Below are 17,336 nucleotides of genomic sequence, written 5' to 3'. Positions count from 1 at the left end.
AAGGCAGGATGTCAGGTCCCTAAAGGGTGCACTCAGAGAGACCAGAAAGGGGATAGAGGAGCAGCAAGCGCTGTAAAGTACCTCTGCTCTGTGCACCTCAGCCCAGCCTAGGATCTGGCCCTAAAACAAAAAGTAAGTTCAGTTATTCTTCCCAGTGTAGCGTGGCTGTTTTCTGCAACTCATCTAAATAATTTTCCTTATACCAGTATGAATCTTATAAAGGGCTAGTTGGCATTTCCCTCACCCCCAACCTTCAAGTTTTAGAAGATGTGTGTTATGTTCATGAACAGAAAGAAATTAGATGAAAACATATAAGCACTCTTTCTGGAGGGCCGTAACATCCCACTACTATATTGCTTAGAATTCAGAAAGATAATACACAAGAACTTGAAAACAGAGAGACACAAAGCTGACTGCTCCATAAGGCATCATCCCACCTTTTTCTAGGCTGGACCAGGGAACCTCCCACTTCTGCTCCCCCCACACACTCTTGAAGTGATAACATGCAATTCCAGCATTGGACTAGTCTACACTACCCCCTAGTTTAGACTACAGGGGTGTGAACAGCAAAGTGCTGCACTGTAACTCTGCCATGTAGATTTTGTAGGCACAAATAAAAAGGTTCCTAGTTCATGTTAACATAGGCCTCTTCAAACAGAACTACATAAATGCAAATTAGGAACCTTTTCATTCACACTTGCAGCATCCACCTGGGGGGTGTTAGAGAGCAGCACTTTTGTGCCCATGTTATTCACCCCCTGTACTCCAAACTACAAGGCAGTGTAGACATAGCCATACTACTCAATATGCCACGTTATGAAGGTCCCTTGCAACTCTCCTTTAAACTGATAAGCCTACAGTACACAGGTTCATAGGGAGCTGGAGATAATGCCCACAGAGTCGCCTAAAACTTAAAATGACCAATAAGTCCAACAAGCCTAAGGCTTGTGTGTGGTGAGGTTCTCAAGAAGACTCCTATACATAGGATGAATTCCCTGAGGGCCACATCTGCTGACTTTTACAGCCCTTTTGTGCAAATGGAAAGGGTGGTAAGGGAGGAAGAATAACCTGGGGAACATAGAGCTCTACACTCAAAATATGTGAGCTAGTTCAAACAGGAATTATTTGGGGGAATTTGTATTGCTTGTGTCATACAGGAGGTCAGAATAGAGAATCACAATGGTCCTTGTGGGCCTAGAACAGGGCTGGGCAAACTTTTCGGCCCAAGCGCCACATCTGGGTGGGGAAATTGCATGCAGGGCCATGAATGTAGGGCTGGGGCAGGGGGTCGGGGTGCGGGAGGAAGTACAGGGTGTGGGAGGGGGTGCAGTGTGCAGGAAGGGGTTCAGGGCAAGGGGTTGGGGTGCAGGATGCAGGAGGTGGCTCAGGGCAGGGGGTTGGGGTGCAGAAGGGGTTTGGGGTGCGGGCTCTGGCCCAGCGCCGCTTACCTCAAGAAGCTCTGGGGTGGCAGCATTGCGCAGCAGGGCTAAGGCAGGCTCCCTGCCTGCCTTAGCCCCACGCCACTCCCGGAAGCGGCCGGCACCATGTCCCTGCGGCCCCTGGGGGAGGGGGGCAGAAGGCTCCTCGTGCTGCCCTTCCTTGCTGGTACCTACCCCAAAGCTCCCATTGGCCGCAGTTCCCCATTCCCGGCCAATGAGAGCTACAGGGGGCAGTGCCTGCAGGCAAAGGCAGCACATGGAGCCCTCTGCCCTCCCTCCTGCAGAGGCCACAGGGACGTGGTGCCGGCCACTTCTGGGAGCGGCATGGGGCTGGCAATCCCACAGGCTGGATACAAAACCCTGACGGGCCGGATCCAGCCTGCGGGCCATTGTTTGCCCACTCCTGGCCTAGAATCTATGAATAAAGCTGAGTGGAACCTCATGCCGGGGACTTTCTGGTTTTGTGTTCTGTTCATATTAACCATAACACATCCTCTACTGAGTAGGGAAGGAGAGCCAATAACTGATAGCTTTGAGAAGGCTGAGGTGTTTAATGCTTAATTTGCTTCAGTCTTCATTAAAGGTTAATGTTGACCAGATACTCAACACAATTAATATTAACATCTATGGGGAAAAGAATGCAATCCAAGGAAATGTGGTCTAGATTAAATTACTATAAATTGGGTTCTCAAATAGTTGAAAGACCATAGTCAAAGAGTAATTATCAGTGGTTTATGGTGAAAGTAGGAAGACTTATCTAGTGCAGTTCCTCATGGGTCAGTCCTAAGTCTGGTACTATTTAATATTTTCATTAATGACTTGGATAATGAAGTATGCTTGTAAAATTTGCAGATGACACCAAGTTGGGAGGGGCTAAAAGAATTTTGGAGGACACAATTAGAATTCAAAACAACCGTAACAAATTAGAGAATTGGTCTTAACTCAACTAGATGAAATTCAGTAAAGGCAAGTGCAAAGTACTTCATTTAGGAGGGAAAAATCAAATGCACAACTACAAAAAGCAGATAACTGGCTAGGTGGTTGGTGGGATAGCTGGTAGGGCAGCACTATTTTCTGTGTTGCTTCAGGGTGTGGTTGCCCCTGCCAACATGAGCCTCAGTTCAGGCTCGCTTTGGCTGGTAGCATCTGATAAGGGCTCTGCTCAGGTATAAGTGAAGGTCAATGGAGGACCCTAGCAGAGAAGAGAAAATATTTCCCAAATGGTATTGAAGGTGAATGAGCTATAACCTCACAACCATCTGCTTCACAGAAGGGATTCTGGGAAGAGGGCTGGCATTCTCCCAAAAAATCACCATTCTACATCTACCAGGGAGATACAGTGAACCAAAGAGGCAGCCAATAAAATAAGGTCCGCACTTTAGGCCAAACTTCATAAAGCCTATCGCATCCACATGTGATTTGACAAAATCCACTGCCATGCGGTCATCCGTCATTGACCTAGCTGCACCAGGATCTTTTAGACTCCTGGAATAACCCCATACAATGTGGCCATTGACATTTGGTGCTACAGACCCTTGTTGTCTAAGTGTTGTTGTTGTGGTAGTACTGCTAAAAAGGATCTGGGATTTATAGTGGATCACAACTTGAATCTGCAAGAACAATATAATGCAGTTGCAAAAAAAAAAAAGACTCACATCATACTGGGGTGTAATAATAGCAGTGTTGTATGTAAGACATGGGAGGTAATTGCACTAGTTTATTCAGCACTGGAGAGGCCTCACCTGGAGTATTGTGTCCAATTCTGGCTGTCACACTCAAAAATATGTGGACAAATTGGAGAGAGAATTCAGAAAAGAACAACAGAAATGATAAAAAGCTTTAGAAAATCTGACCTATGAGGAAAAATTTAAAACACTGGGCATATTTAGTCCGGAGAAAATTACACTAAGGGGGAGCAGATAACAGTCTTGAAATATGTTAAGGACTATTATAAAGAGGACTCTGACCAGTTCTTTCTGTCCACTGCAGACCGGATAAGAAATAAAAGGCTTAATCTGCACCAAGGGAGATTTAGGTTAGATATTGGGGAAAACTCTAGCTCTGAGGGTAGTTAAACTCTGGAATAGGCTTCAAAGGGAGGTTGTGGAATCCCCATCATTGGACATTTTTAACAACAGGTTGGACAAACACTTCTCAGGGATAATCTAGGGGGCTGGATTTAATGATTTATTAAAGTCCCTTCCAGTCCTACATTTCTAGGATTCTATAAAACTGTTATTTTCTTGATATAAATTCTTCTTCCTAATCTTCAAGAATAAATCCAGAGGCAGCTGACAAATTAATTATGTACTGTTGATTGATCACTTCAGTAGGCCATGGTCTGGTGCAATTACAATAGCTCCATTTTAAAATCATTACGACTACTAGAGAATTAATTGAAGAGTTTGTTATTTAGGCCTGCATCAGTTTTGTACCCTGCAACAAAATGACTGAGCCTTGTGTCCATAGTGCAATTATTGTACCTTGTCGGAATCCCGGAGAAAATGCAGTTGTGGGTTAACATTCATACAATATGAGAATCAGATCTGACTAAAGAAAAAAATGCAGAGATTATCATCTCTCTATCCAACTGAATTAACCTTTTGGAGAGGGCCAAATCAATAGATTTCCCACTTGCTGTTTCTGTCTTAACCCTCATTCCAGAATGCGAATGAGTTATGAGATGATATAGTAACAGACAAGAGTTCTATGGAATGCCCCTGTTGTCAAGCAACCTCAAGAGTAAAAGAAAATTGAGATTCCTACTGTGTTTGTACACAGAGACATTAGGTTTCTATTCTTTCATGTTCTTTTCTTTCAGAGATGCTTTGAAAATGTTTTAGAGATCATTGTATTCCTTAACTACTAAAATTGTGATCAAATGATAATTATAACATTTAGTGATAATATTGCAATGTGTGTACAATACATCTCAGCTGGAACAGTACAGAGAAGTCTAGATGAAAGTGTACATTTTCTTTAAAGAAACACTGCCAAAATGAAATCTATCCTGTCTAGGTTTTAAATTACAAGTTCATGCTTTCACATTACACAGGGCCCTGTGCAAATAACAATTTCTCCCAGTCTGCGCTCACTCAACCTTTTGGTTTCTTGTGTTTGTGAAAACAGTCTGTTGACATTTACAAGAATCCTATAATTTGTGTAGTTTGGACATTCAGGAGCAAAAAATTATAGCACACAATCCACTCACAAGAAGAGTAAAGATTGGCCCTCCAAAAGAAAAGTATGCTATGCATTGCATGACTGTGGTGCACAACATTGTAAAAGACTTTCCCAGTTAAAAGGGAGCATAATTCATCACAATATTCAGGACCCCTCTATAGATTTAAGAACATGTTCCACAAAATTAGAGAGGACTCCAAAAGCATATTGCACCCCCACCCCCAAGTCTTTATTGTATTTTACCACACTGATGTATGGTAGAAGTGCAATAACAGCAGGGGTACCTATTATATCCTGTGTGGGATTACCTTCATATAATTGCCAGAAGGGCTGATCTTTAACACTATAACAGGACAATCAATTGGATCTTTTAATTGTCACACATTAGTCAACTAGTGGGAAAAGAAAAATTACAATACATGTTTTTTTCAGAGCCGCATGAGCATCAAAAATACTTAAACTATGTTCTTTGTGAGGGGACCTCAAAGGTAGATAAATGGATCAAACTTTTTGGAAGATTGCAAAGCCCGAGAAAAATCTCCTTTATCAGATACAGTATGCTCTATGTATAGGAATGACTCTGACAAAACTCTTCTCCTATGGTGAGACTACAATGGATGCAGTGATGAAAGAGATGGCAGAGGAAACTAACCCCTTTCCCACCAAGTCAGACAAAGTTAACTAAAAAAGGTATTTCAGGTCTGATTCCAGAGGCCACAAAGCCAGTTTACCTGGCCCCAGGGAATATCTCCAGCACTGGGAAGGTATAAGGCTAGTGTAGGCAGCTTTACAACTGTTCCCCACAACATTGTCTGCCTTTTCTGGTCTGAGGAGCATCCCACTGGTGGTTGTGGGCTGCCCCTGTAGTGTAGAGCAGCTGTGTGTGTGTGTGTGTGCTCATGTGTACAGGAGAAGAGCTTGCTGAGACAAAGCCAAACCAAAGAGCTGCATTTTCCATTTAGTTCTGGAAATTATGAGGTCCATAGTCACTTATCTCTTTGATGGTGAGTTCCATTGTCTAAGTGCCGCTTCTGTGAAAGTTTGGTATCTTGTGCTTAAGAGCCTCCATGTATTCGGATGTTATAGTTATTATGGAATGTAGCTGCCATGAGAGGTCACAGACACAGAGAGAGAAGGCCTTGTCTAAAGTGGGAGTGGGAGGTGCCCCTCCGCCTCCTCCCCCTCCCCCCGCCAACTACGACCAGTTGCATAGAGAGCTTTGATATCAGTACAAAGACTTGCAGTTGGATTCTGTGTTTAACGGGAGCAGAACAGGAGATTGATGTGATTCTGTCGTTAAGCAGATGGGCTACTTTGCATGAGCTAGAGTTTATTCAGGGAGTGGGTCATGAGTGACCATCATGGATCTATGTGTCTAGGTCGGAATCCTTCTTGGTTTCTTGTAATTTTGCACAACTCTGTTAATGAAGTTCTCGAATGCAGTGAATTCCTCTTTGGTGGCTTCTCGTGTGTCCGGTACTTCCAGTCCTTCATAATATGCTCATGATCAGGCAGAAGGTGACTCCTTTCAGAACACAAAATTCTGTTCAATGAGGAAAAAGAATGCTCAACTGTAGCTCTTGTGACTGGGAGTAGCAAGAGATGAATTTCTACTTCTTTCATCCCAGGAAACATAGCACAAAGATTGGGTTGAACCACTAGTGATGATAAAGAAGAAGTTGAAGTCAAATCTTCATTTGATCATTGTATGATATTCCACTCTATGTTCAAATTCTCTATTCTGTCCTGATCACATAGCAGCCCCATTATTGGTAGTGCCTCATTCCACTCAACTGTGGGTGTTTTGTAAGACAAGCATCTGTAAAAGCTATGTAGAGGTTGAGTACAATCCAGAAGTTGATGTTGTAGATTTGTAAGTATCAAGTCTGTGTACTTTTTTCAGCTGTCTTAACAGACATTTCTTGTCCTCTTCACTTAAGGAATCATTACAAGTGCCTTAATTATTCAACTTCTGGACTGAAGTCTTTGCTTCTTCCAGTACATTTGCAATGGATCTCTCTCTGATTGATCCAAGTGTAGCTTCTATTGCTGGACAAAGATCTACTACTGTTGTAGCAGATGCCTGGATGGCATTGTTTAATGACCCAAGTGGTTTCAAAAGTAGACTTATAAGAGAGAGAATGACAATAGTCTTCTATGAACTTAGTAGCAAAAGTAGTCCACCAGCTGCACTACTTACATCTGTCCCATCTCGTTAGATACTTTACTGCAACCATTATTATTGGCTTGGAATTTTAAGACAACTGCCAAGGATTGCTTGGTTGGACTCATTTGAAGTTCAGTCCCAGTGTATCTTCTATTTTTTCCAAGACATTTAGTCCTTTTGGACTCTTGATGGGAAAAAAAAAAAGAGAATAACAAAGACATAAAATGTATGTTTTTTTTAATGTCTTTTGAAGATTCTGCAGGATGTACTAGTGCTGGTTGAAGTAGATGGCTTCTGCAGTGCATATAGGAGAGATTAGAGTTAAACACTTTTCTCTGAGCAAAGCTTGTACTTCACTATGTCTTCCAGAGAAATTTGCAACTCCATCAAATACACAAGCAGCCATCTCTTTGACTTTCAATTTACAAGCATTTAATTCTAAGATATGGATTGTCACAGATACAACCGATGTGTCTTTTATAACCTGGACAATTAGAAATGCATCTACTGACCTACCACTAATGTCAAGATAACATATTTGACGCCCATTTGAACCTGTGCATTCATTGACCATGTATGAATATTTTCTGAATGTGTTGAGAGTTCTTCACTTTTTCAACTGCTGAGCCTTTCACTGTTGCACCACATGCTTCTAACCAGTCAGATGAGTTTCTTGCAGAAAGATAGTGAGCATTTCCTGGTCTTGGTCATAACCAATGTCCAACCTCAGGATTAACAAGTGACAATGCACTTAACATTGGTCTCCAGTTTGGAGTGTGTGGTATCTCTTGCTTAAATAGAAAGTATGATGCAACAGCCATATTTGTTTGCATATACTGTGTTGTCTCTCCAGCATTCTTAACAGCCTCATTAAGTTCTTCTAAAATTGGCTTTGACAGTGACTGGCTTATAAGATTTTATGCATATCAATGCAATCCAGACACTTGGTATTTTGCAGCCTTTTCATGTAGATTGTCAGCATTGGTTTGTTGATCGGTCTGGCAAACCAACCTCCTCCATTTTTACTATATAAAACCATGGAAATGCAAATTTACTTTGTCTCTTGCCATTTCCTCCCCCTGCTGTCTTGATGACCCTGTTTACTACTTATATGTAAATTGAAGTAAACACACACTTCTCTGTTTAGGATAGACCTGTTTAACAACCTTTGCCTAGGTAAGGCTGTGTGGTTTTAAACATCATCATACAGGGGTTTTCATAACTTTACATATAACGTTGCTACATACATTTCACCATATTATTGACCAGCAAGTTATTAGTTTTCAAATGATACCTTCAAGGCTTTTTTTTGTACAAAGATTATTGCAGTAGTGTGTACAGTGGGAATACAGGGTTCTTTTGGTCACAGTGTACTCCAGAACACATTTTTAATTTGTTTTATACATATCTCCCATGCCAGCTCTGTTGATTTGTCATTACATTAACTATTGCTCTCTTCACATAAGTGCTACAATTTCATGATATTGGCATATGAGGTTTGTATATGGAAAGACATCTTTGTCTAGTGATACTTGGATAAATGGCTCGCATATGAAAAACATGGGCCCAGTTATACTATGTGGTCCTCAATGAAGAGGGGGAAATTAATCTTCTGTATGCTAATTGTCAAAATAAGAATTTGTAAAATTAATTTATATATGCAAGCTATGACTGTAAAGAAGGCTATACAGTGAAACTACTACTATATGATTCAAGAGAAGTGATTATTCCCCTCTATTCAGCACTGGTGAGGCCACATCTGGAGTATTGCATCCAGTTTTGGGCCCCCCCACTATAGAAAGGATGTGGACAAATTGGAAAGAATCCAGTGGAGGGCAATGAAAATAATTAGGGGACTGGGGCACATGACTTATGAGCAAAGCTGTCCCTTGGGTAGCTCCTCCCTGGGCTCCTGGGCCGCTGCTGGGCCTGGGACAATGCTGGAAGGAGGGTGCTACACACGCAGCTCCCGCGCCCTGTATGCCCACCCCAGCCTCACCATTAAGTTATCCAATATTACTTTTACTAGGTGGTCAATTTCATGTCATGTACAACCACATAAAAAGACTCTGTTCAAGATTGCAGACATCAGTGGTGTAATAAAACTTTCAAAGGGGGGGGGAGGGGAGGGATAGCTCAGTGGTTTGAGCATTAGCCTGCTAAACCAAAGGTTGTGAGTTCAATCCTTGAGAGAGCCACTTAGGGATCTGGGGCAAAATCAGTACTTGGTCCTGCCTAGTGAAGGCAGGGGGCTGGACTTGATGAGCTTTCAAAATCCCTTCTAGTTCTAGGAGATGGGATATCTCCATTCAAAAAAAAAATGGTGGAGAGTGTGGGGGTCTCAGCCCAGGCTGGGCAGGAGGCAGCATGGGCACCCCCAACCACCAGTGGGTGTGCCTTTTTCCAGGTAAACCTCCTTGGCCCACTCCCCACAGAGCACCTGGAGCCCCATTGACCCCACCAGCATTTCCCAGACCATCCCCCCCACCAGTGCCCCCAGGGGAGACTCAGTGTGCGCCCTTCCCCATGGGAGGCCCTTACAGACTGATTTGTCCTGAGCCTCACACACTCCTAGGGACCGCCCTGCTTATAAGGAGAGGCTGAGGGAACTGGGCTTATTTAGTTTGCAGAAGAAGAGAAGAGTGAGGGGGGATTTGATAGCAGCCTTCAACTACCTGAAGGGGGATTCCAAAGAGGATGGAGCTCGGCTGTTCTCAGTGGTGGCAGATGACAGAACAAGAAGCACTAGTCTCAAGTTGCAGTGGGGGAGGTCTAGGTTGGATATTAGGAAACATTACTTCACTAGGAAGGTGGTGAAGCACTGGAATGGGTTACCTAGGGAGGTGGTGGAATCTCCATTCTTAGAGGTTTTTAAGGCTCGGCTTGACAAAGTCCTGGCTGGAATGAATTAGTTGGTATTGGTCCTGCTTTGAGCCAGGGATTGGAGTAAATGACTTCCTGAGGTCTCTTTCAACCCTAATCTTCTATGATTCTAAAACATTCTAGTATTTCTGGTCACTGATTTTCTCAGAGTATCCCTATGGTGGCAGGCTTATGGGGTAAAAATTTTGCATAAGGTATTTTGATTATCTGGCCTATGAATTCCTATCTTTTCAAGGTTTGAATTAATTAAAAAGTTTAAACTTAACTCTGTTCTTATGTTTTTGCATTTATTTTTAAACTCTAGCATTCTTGAAAGAATTATTACACCACTGATGTCTGCAATCTTGAACAGAGTCTTTTTATGTGGTTGTACATGACATGAAATTGACCACCTAGTAAAAGTAATATTGGATAACTTAAATTTATTTACATTGTCCTATATTTACTTTGGTATAAGGAAGGATGATTATGATTACATTAGGGATGGGAAGGAAGAGAACAACTGGGAAAAATAATGGAAATTCTGATAGCAGCATAAAGTAGTAAGTATAGTTTGGGGCACATAGCCTATGCTAATTCACAGCACTGACGTAGCCTACTTAAAGATGTATTTGAAAACTGGTGTGCATCACTTTTCATGCATCACTTTGAAAATGTGCCCCTTAATCCTTTTCATTTGAGACATCTTCCAGCACTAGATAAAATCAGTCACATCTTCATAGGCTTGATTCTGAGCTATGGGGAAAAAATCAGAACATCACAACTTTGCTCTAATCTATCTGCACCACACAGGACCCATTGCATGTGGGTTTATTTTTGTTATTTTTAAATATAGTCCAGAAGCTTTAAGACTGTTTCCTGCCTTTCCCATCCTCTGTTTATATTCAACCTTCAGCTAATTCACCATGAATTTGATCACCAAAATGAAAGATTCACAGTATAGTATGTCCCTCAGTAACACTTAATAAAATATTTCCTAAATCCTAGCTAGACACAGAATGACTGCATTTAAGCATTTTTGTGGCAGCATAAGGGATTTTGTTTTTCAGTGCAGTGTTTTTGCTTCAGCAGAGAAAGGAAACATTTACGAATATATTGGCTGATTGCTTTGGGGTTTGAAGTAATCATAGCAAAAATGCTTTGTTGGCTTATTTTCTGGCATGGATTGAACTCTTTTCTCAAAGCACAGTCATGAAATTGCTTTGTATTTCCCCCCTCCCCCAATTACCAATAAAACTTGTCAAGGATCCTTGTTCAAAAAAGAAAGTCATTAGGATAACTAGATTTAAACAAAAATAGCCAACTACGTAAGTGTATGTCAGAGTGAATGGGCCAGTCTAGCTGCAAGCTTGCAGGGATATTATCTACTCCTCTTCTGTGATATGCTCTAGCTAGGTATAAATTCAGCCTATTATTATTTTGGTTGTCCAAAAGTACATAGTCCAGTCACTAAAGCTTGATATAAGTTATTTTGTTCTGCATTTGCCTTCATTTTAGAGCCAGATTCATTCCTAATGCAAGAATTAAGAAGTAGTTTATACCCACTTTAGCTGTCTGGAAATACCGTTGCTTCAGTTCTCAGCCGAACCAAACTCATGTTCAGCACATCAGGGGACAAAAGGGGCAAAGGTGGCTTAGACTTAGATTTGGAAGGTTCCAGAATATCTGTTTCTGTGTGTTCTGTTATCCAGCATTTTAATTTGCAAATTGTACCACTATGAAAAGTTTAAGTTCAGTACTAATGCTATCTATATATTTAGGTCTTTATAGCGGAACAAATTTTTAGACTGATAATACAAAATTGGAAGATTTACCCCCAAAAGCCAGGGTTCAGTATAGGAAGGCACAAAACCAACCACATTCTAATCTAGCCACTAAGGATTAGTTTTGGACTAATAATACTACCTTCTTAAATATGATCTCCAGCAGAAGGATTACAGAAATATTTGAATATGTATTTACTGCATGTTGGGTTCTCTCTTTTTTCATACTTAAATATGCAGTACTCTTTGGAAAGAATAGTTTTGCATTCCTATCTCTTTAAAATTATTGTAAAAACTGTATCATAAGTATATCTTTCCAGGATTGGGTATAATCTGTCACAATATTATTGCTGCAGACATACTAAGCCATTGGGATGTTTGTTTATTTGGATGGAATCAAGTTAGTGTGACTTATGTAGAGTAAGTTGAAGAATGGAATATCCATCGTATGGGAAACTCAAATATTTCAACATCAGTTTTCATCCTGAACTGGGACAAAAAGTCAAAATATCAAAATTTTTTGAAGGGCTTCCATAATCCACAAGAGCAATTTAGCCAAATGGAGAAACTGCTGTGCATAATGAGACACAATACCGCTGGAGTCTGGATTCACAGAGGAGATTGAGGGACCCAGAATTATAACTCCCATGAGGCAATGCAGCAGTTTAGCTGGACAAAGATTAATATTGACCCAGCCGAAAACAAAATATTTTGTTTCAGAATAACAAAAACTGAAAAGAAGTGTTTCATCTTGATTTTTAACCCCTGATGGAAAATTGATCTTCTTCCAAGATGATTAAAATTCAGGAAATGTTTTGTTAATTCTTTTAACAAATACTCAACTTCAAGATCAAAAGATTACAGATTTTGGCCAAAAAAATATTGTTCAACACAGGCACAGAGCTTGTTATACCCTGTCTGCAAACACTTCATCATCATCATGGGCTTAACTTTACTCATCTGACTAGTCTCAGTCAGTTCACTGAAATGTTTCCAGGATTAGGGTTCCTTCTGAGTATTTTTATTGAAATTGATTTTGATTTTTTTTTTTAAATATTTAAATGTTTTTGCAACTAAATATATTCAAAATACATAGTATGCCAGAGCTATAGCAGGTGTGGGAGGGGTTAATGTCTTATCCTGTTGATGGTCTTGGAGATTGTAAGAAATGTCTTGGTTACAAAAACTCAGGATGGTGCTGAATGAATGAGCTGAACCAAATCCTTGTGAAATCTCTCAAGCTTTATAGGGGTATTATTTTTAAAGAGCCCTATTTACCAGTGTTTTAGCTGCCTTGTGCTGCTCTGGCAGCACCAAGCAACCATAAATCCAATTTACCTACCCCCCAGGAGGATTCCCACTATGTAGAAGAGAGAAGGCTGTTTTGTAGGGCTGCTGTTTTGTCTCCTACATTACCTCCTAGCTAATGGAGATAGCTGAACAAAAGAGGACAATAGTCAGGGCACACCTGCAGTCAGCTGAGCCCTGGATGCCAGAATAGCCTCTTAGAGCTGTGGGTATTGGATGTAAATTAGAGCAGTTTGTCTTGAACCAAGATAGGGTTAGGACAAAAGGGGCTTAAAGTTATCTTTTCCGCCCCTCTTCTATTTCTGAGCTTGTGCAGTTTGGCCAGACTCAATAGATTGGGACCCTTAGATTAGAGAATGAGGAATAGTTTAGGATTGGCTAGAGGGTATAACAAAAACTACATTTTAAGAGATAAAGTTAAGCATGGGAAAATTTAAGCTGATAAGCTAAAAATTCCAGACATTGCGGTCAATAAGGCTATGAAATCATATCCAACAGAAAGTGTTGGAAGCCCTGTTGCTTGAGTCATTATACATTTTTCTTGGTAAGGCAAGTGGGAGTCTATTTAAAAAAAATCATTCTGTGTTGCAAAATGATGAAATGCATGACTTAAGTGCCTTTTCAATTGCTTTGGATTTAGTTCCCTGTAATTTTCATTTTTTTAACTGTAAAAAAAATATACAGAAAAATATAATTAACCCCCTACATACATACCTTTTACAAGTAACCTGCCAGCATTCACATTCATCATTGTACTAACATCCAGATATTAGTAGGAGCTATCACAAAGTTGGCCTCAGGGATTTTTTTTCTAGAATATTTCCAAGATGTATATTTTGTTGCTTGCTTATATTCACAAGTGATATACACAAATTTTTGAACCGGAGCACAGACAGGTGCAGTAGAAACCGTAGAAAGTAACTGGATGTGGGGTCAGAATTTCAAAAGAGCTCAGGTTCAGATTTTCACATGCTCAGCATCCTATTGGGATACTTAAGACCAAGTTTTTTTTAAAATGCCCAGTAGCTAATATGCTGATCTCCTTTAAAAATCTGGCCACTTATTTTGGTGTGTGAGTGAGTACTGACCGAGCTCTTTCAAAAAATCTAGCTAATAGCAACTTCCTAAACTAACTGAAATATTATATTCTCTGCTACAGTGTGATTATTTTGTTTTATATTTTATTGTTTGTGGATGAGATAAAGAATGCAGTTTCTTTCCCTGCCTTAAGCATGTTGTTCTTTCCCATTTGGTTGCATCAATTCAGTGTAGACATGCCCTATAAGGTGGGCATGGGGTGATTCCCCCAAAGCAGGCACTGCAGAGATAGCTGCATTCCCAGGACCACATTGCAAGATGTGATGAAAGTGGTAAACTAGGGGTGGGGCTGGGGACAGAAGGGCCCTGTTAGGGGTGGTGCAGCATTATGAAGTACTGCATAGATTTTGGGAAGGGCTGCAGCCCATTGAGAAGCCTGGTGAGGATGCCATAACTTAGATAGCAGCCCCCACCCCCCACATCTAGGTTATGCCAGGGGCACCAAAGCAGAACAAGACTGGAAGGCTACAATTAGCCCCTCATTTCCTGGACTGAAGCAATTAGCCCCTCATTGCCCTAAATATCCATAGTGTTCAAATACTAGCAGTAACCTGGAGCCTTGCCTACACATATGCTCTGGCCACTACCACCATTGGTAGAGGTGATCCTATTCTAGCAGCGGTAGGAAATTTTTAGAAAAAGTCCTTGTTCAGACACCCCTTTGTGTGTTCAAATAAATGTTTAATAGACACCTCCTTTCTAATTGTAATTTCTTAATTAAGTTAATAGAGAGGAGTACTGTGAAAGTGCATATCATGGTGTGAAGAAAATCCCACCCATCAAGCAGCACATCTCTCACTGAAGTGATAAAACCCACAGAACTGTAATTAAATAAACAGTAACTGTTGGTATCACAGGCTTACTGTTCCATGCTACTTCACAGGGTGATTAAAAGAGCTCTCTTAAAGAGATATATATAGTCTTGATGTGTACAAGAAACCTGTGTTGCCTCTGAGTTCCATTTTATGCAAGGAGTTTATTTAAAGGGGAAAGACATTTATTTTAAAACGCCTTATATTGATTAAAAATATCTTGATTAAAAATGATGAAATACTTACCTTAAAAACCCACAATACTCAAACTGCTTTCCCATTCACCTTTCCACTGCAGGTGTTTATTGTCAAGTGCTCTACACACTTGCTCCCCAAGCCAAATAGCTCCTAATTTCTTCCAGTTTCTGTATGTATAGATAACAAAACTCTATACATATATTGCAGAATGCAAGTTGAGTGGTTTGGGCACTAGACCTACGTTCAATTCTCTGCTCTTCTAGAGACTCCCTATTTGACCCTCAAGAGGTGCCTTAGTTTCTTTATGCCTCAATTCCATCCCATCTGTAAAGCAAGGACAGTAGTAATTCCCATTCTAGTTGGTGTGTTGGGAGACTGCATTAAAGGTTATGAGGTTCTCAGATATTTATATGCCTTCCAGTAATAAAGTATCTTAGATAATGCTCCTGGGGCCAAACAAAGCTCTGGAATAGTTTGGTGGACCCAAGTCCATTTACAGCAGGCTTGACTTTGGCCCTTTTATCATTAATGAACCTAACAGACTTTGGGGAAATTTTAATGATGTGATAACCCCACTTTTGCCTATTGTGGGGTTCTTACACTTTCCTCTGTGACAATTGGTGCTGACTGCTGTCAGAGACAAGATACTGGACTGGATGGATCTCAGATCTGATCAAGTACGGCAATTCCTAGGTGCCTGTAATTTTAACTAAAATAATATGTATGTCTCAGCCACAGAATATTTTTGAGAGTCTAGGATGTCAGCGTTCAATTCAAATAGTTACTGTACAGCCTGTGTAAATGTTTATCTTTAACAATTTTACAATTGAAACATATTTTTTGGTAAGCATAAAAAGATGGAAATCCAGCACAAGTACAGACAGATGTCTCAATACCTTCAAAAAAAAGCAAGTGACTTAGCATATGTGTAAGAATGACATCACTGTCTGCCATGGTTGGTGTGCCATTAAGCAGCTGGAGGACCACACAAAAAGGGGCCAACCTAAAGAATCGCTCCATCAGACACTACTCAGAGAGGAAACACTTATGGAACGTAAATGACACACAATGAGCAGCCCAGGAAAGATTTTTTTATTCGTATCCAAAACAAAAACAAATGTCAAAATATCAGAATTCCCTGCAGAAGGGAAACCCTGTTTTCTGACAAGCTCTAGGAACAACATGTGTAGGTCTTTGCAGGACCAGGATCTTAGGGCTTGTCTATAAAGTGAGATAGTTTCCACATTGGGTATATAAATCTACAGTGCTCCAGTGTGCTACACACAACTGTCCATGTGGACCCTGCTGCGGCATACTAAAAAAGTTTCCTAGTGCTCTGTCTACGGTGGTTTCGAACTGCAGTAAATCAAAACACACTAGGGAAGTTTTAGTGCACAGAATCATAGAAATGTAGGATGGTGGGGGACCTCAGTAGATCATCTAGTCCAGTCCCCTACACTGAAGCTGGACTAAGTTATCTAGACCATCCCTGACAAGTGTTAGTATCTGTTAGTAAATCTGTAGTCCTTATATTTGATTCATTTGTATATTAACTATTCTTTGGAATCTTTAGGATATTAACGAAGAGTATGTTATCAGTCAAGGACCAGTGTTCTGACCTTAGAATTCAAGTAACCCAATTAAGGACTTCTCTGTGTTAGCCTGTATCTAATAATCTGTAACATCTCTGTGTCTATAAAACTCCAGATATTCTTGGGAACCATTCCACTGAAAGATATTATTTTGAAGAAAGTCCTCTCAATTGTAAATAATTATGCTGCACACATAAATCAGGTACACTGAGAATGTATAGAAATTACATCAAAACACGTGTTTCTTTTGGCAAAGAGGGTCTCTTTGTTTGAAAACCCTATATGACGACACAGTGTTGGATGTAATTGAGGAATGAAACTGCACATCTCTCCAGTTACAGTGAAGGAGAGACACAAAGCCAGCTCTTCATCACATCAAAGGTGGTAATGTATCTATTCCTTCTGTATAACGCTGTACTAATCTCTGATTGATAATCTTTGATTAAATACTTCCAATTGAGCTGTTATTTGACAATCTTGAGTCGTCCTAACTCTGACACACAAGTGTTTGTCTAACTTGTTCTTAAAAAACCTCCAAGTGACAGAGATTTCACGATCTCCCTATGTAAGTTGTTCCTGTGCTTAACTACCCTTACAGTTAGAAAGTTTTGCCTAATGTCTAACCTAAATCTACCTTGCTGGAATTTAAACCCATTACTTCTTGTCCTGTCTTCATTGGTTAAGGAGAACAATTTATCACTCTCCTCTTTAGAGCCACCTTTTACATACTTGAAGACTTATCCTGTCCCACTGCCCCCACCGCATCTTCTCTTGTCTAAAGACAATAAAACCCCATTTTTTTCCCAGTCTTTCCTCATAGGTCACGTTTTCTAGACCTTTCATTTTTTTTTTGTTCTCATATAGATTTTCTCCAATTTGCCCACATCTTTCTC

The sequence above is a fragment of the Malaclemys terrapin genome, chromosome 2, assembly GCF_027887155.1.
Source record: "Malaclemys terrapin pileata isolate rMalTer1 chromosome 2, rMalTer1.hap1, whole genome shotgun sequence".
NCBI classification, from domain to species: domain Eukaryota; kingdom Metazoa; phylum Chordata; order Testudines; family Emydidae; genus Malaclemys; species Malaclemys terrapin.
The sequence above is the reverse complement of the archived record's forward strand: the minus strand, read 5'-3'. Positions refer to the sequence as shown.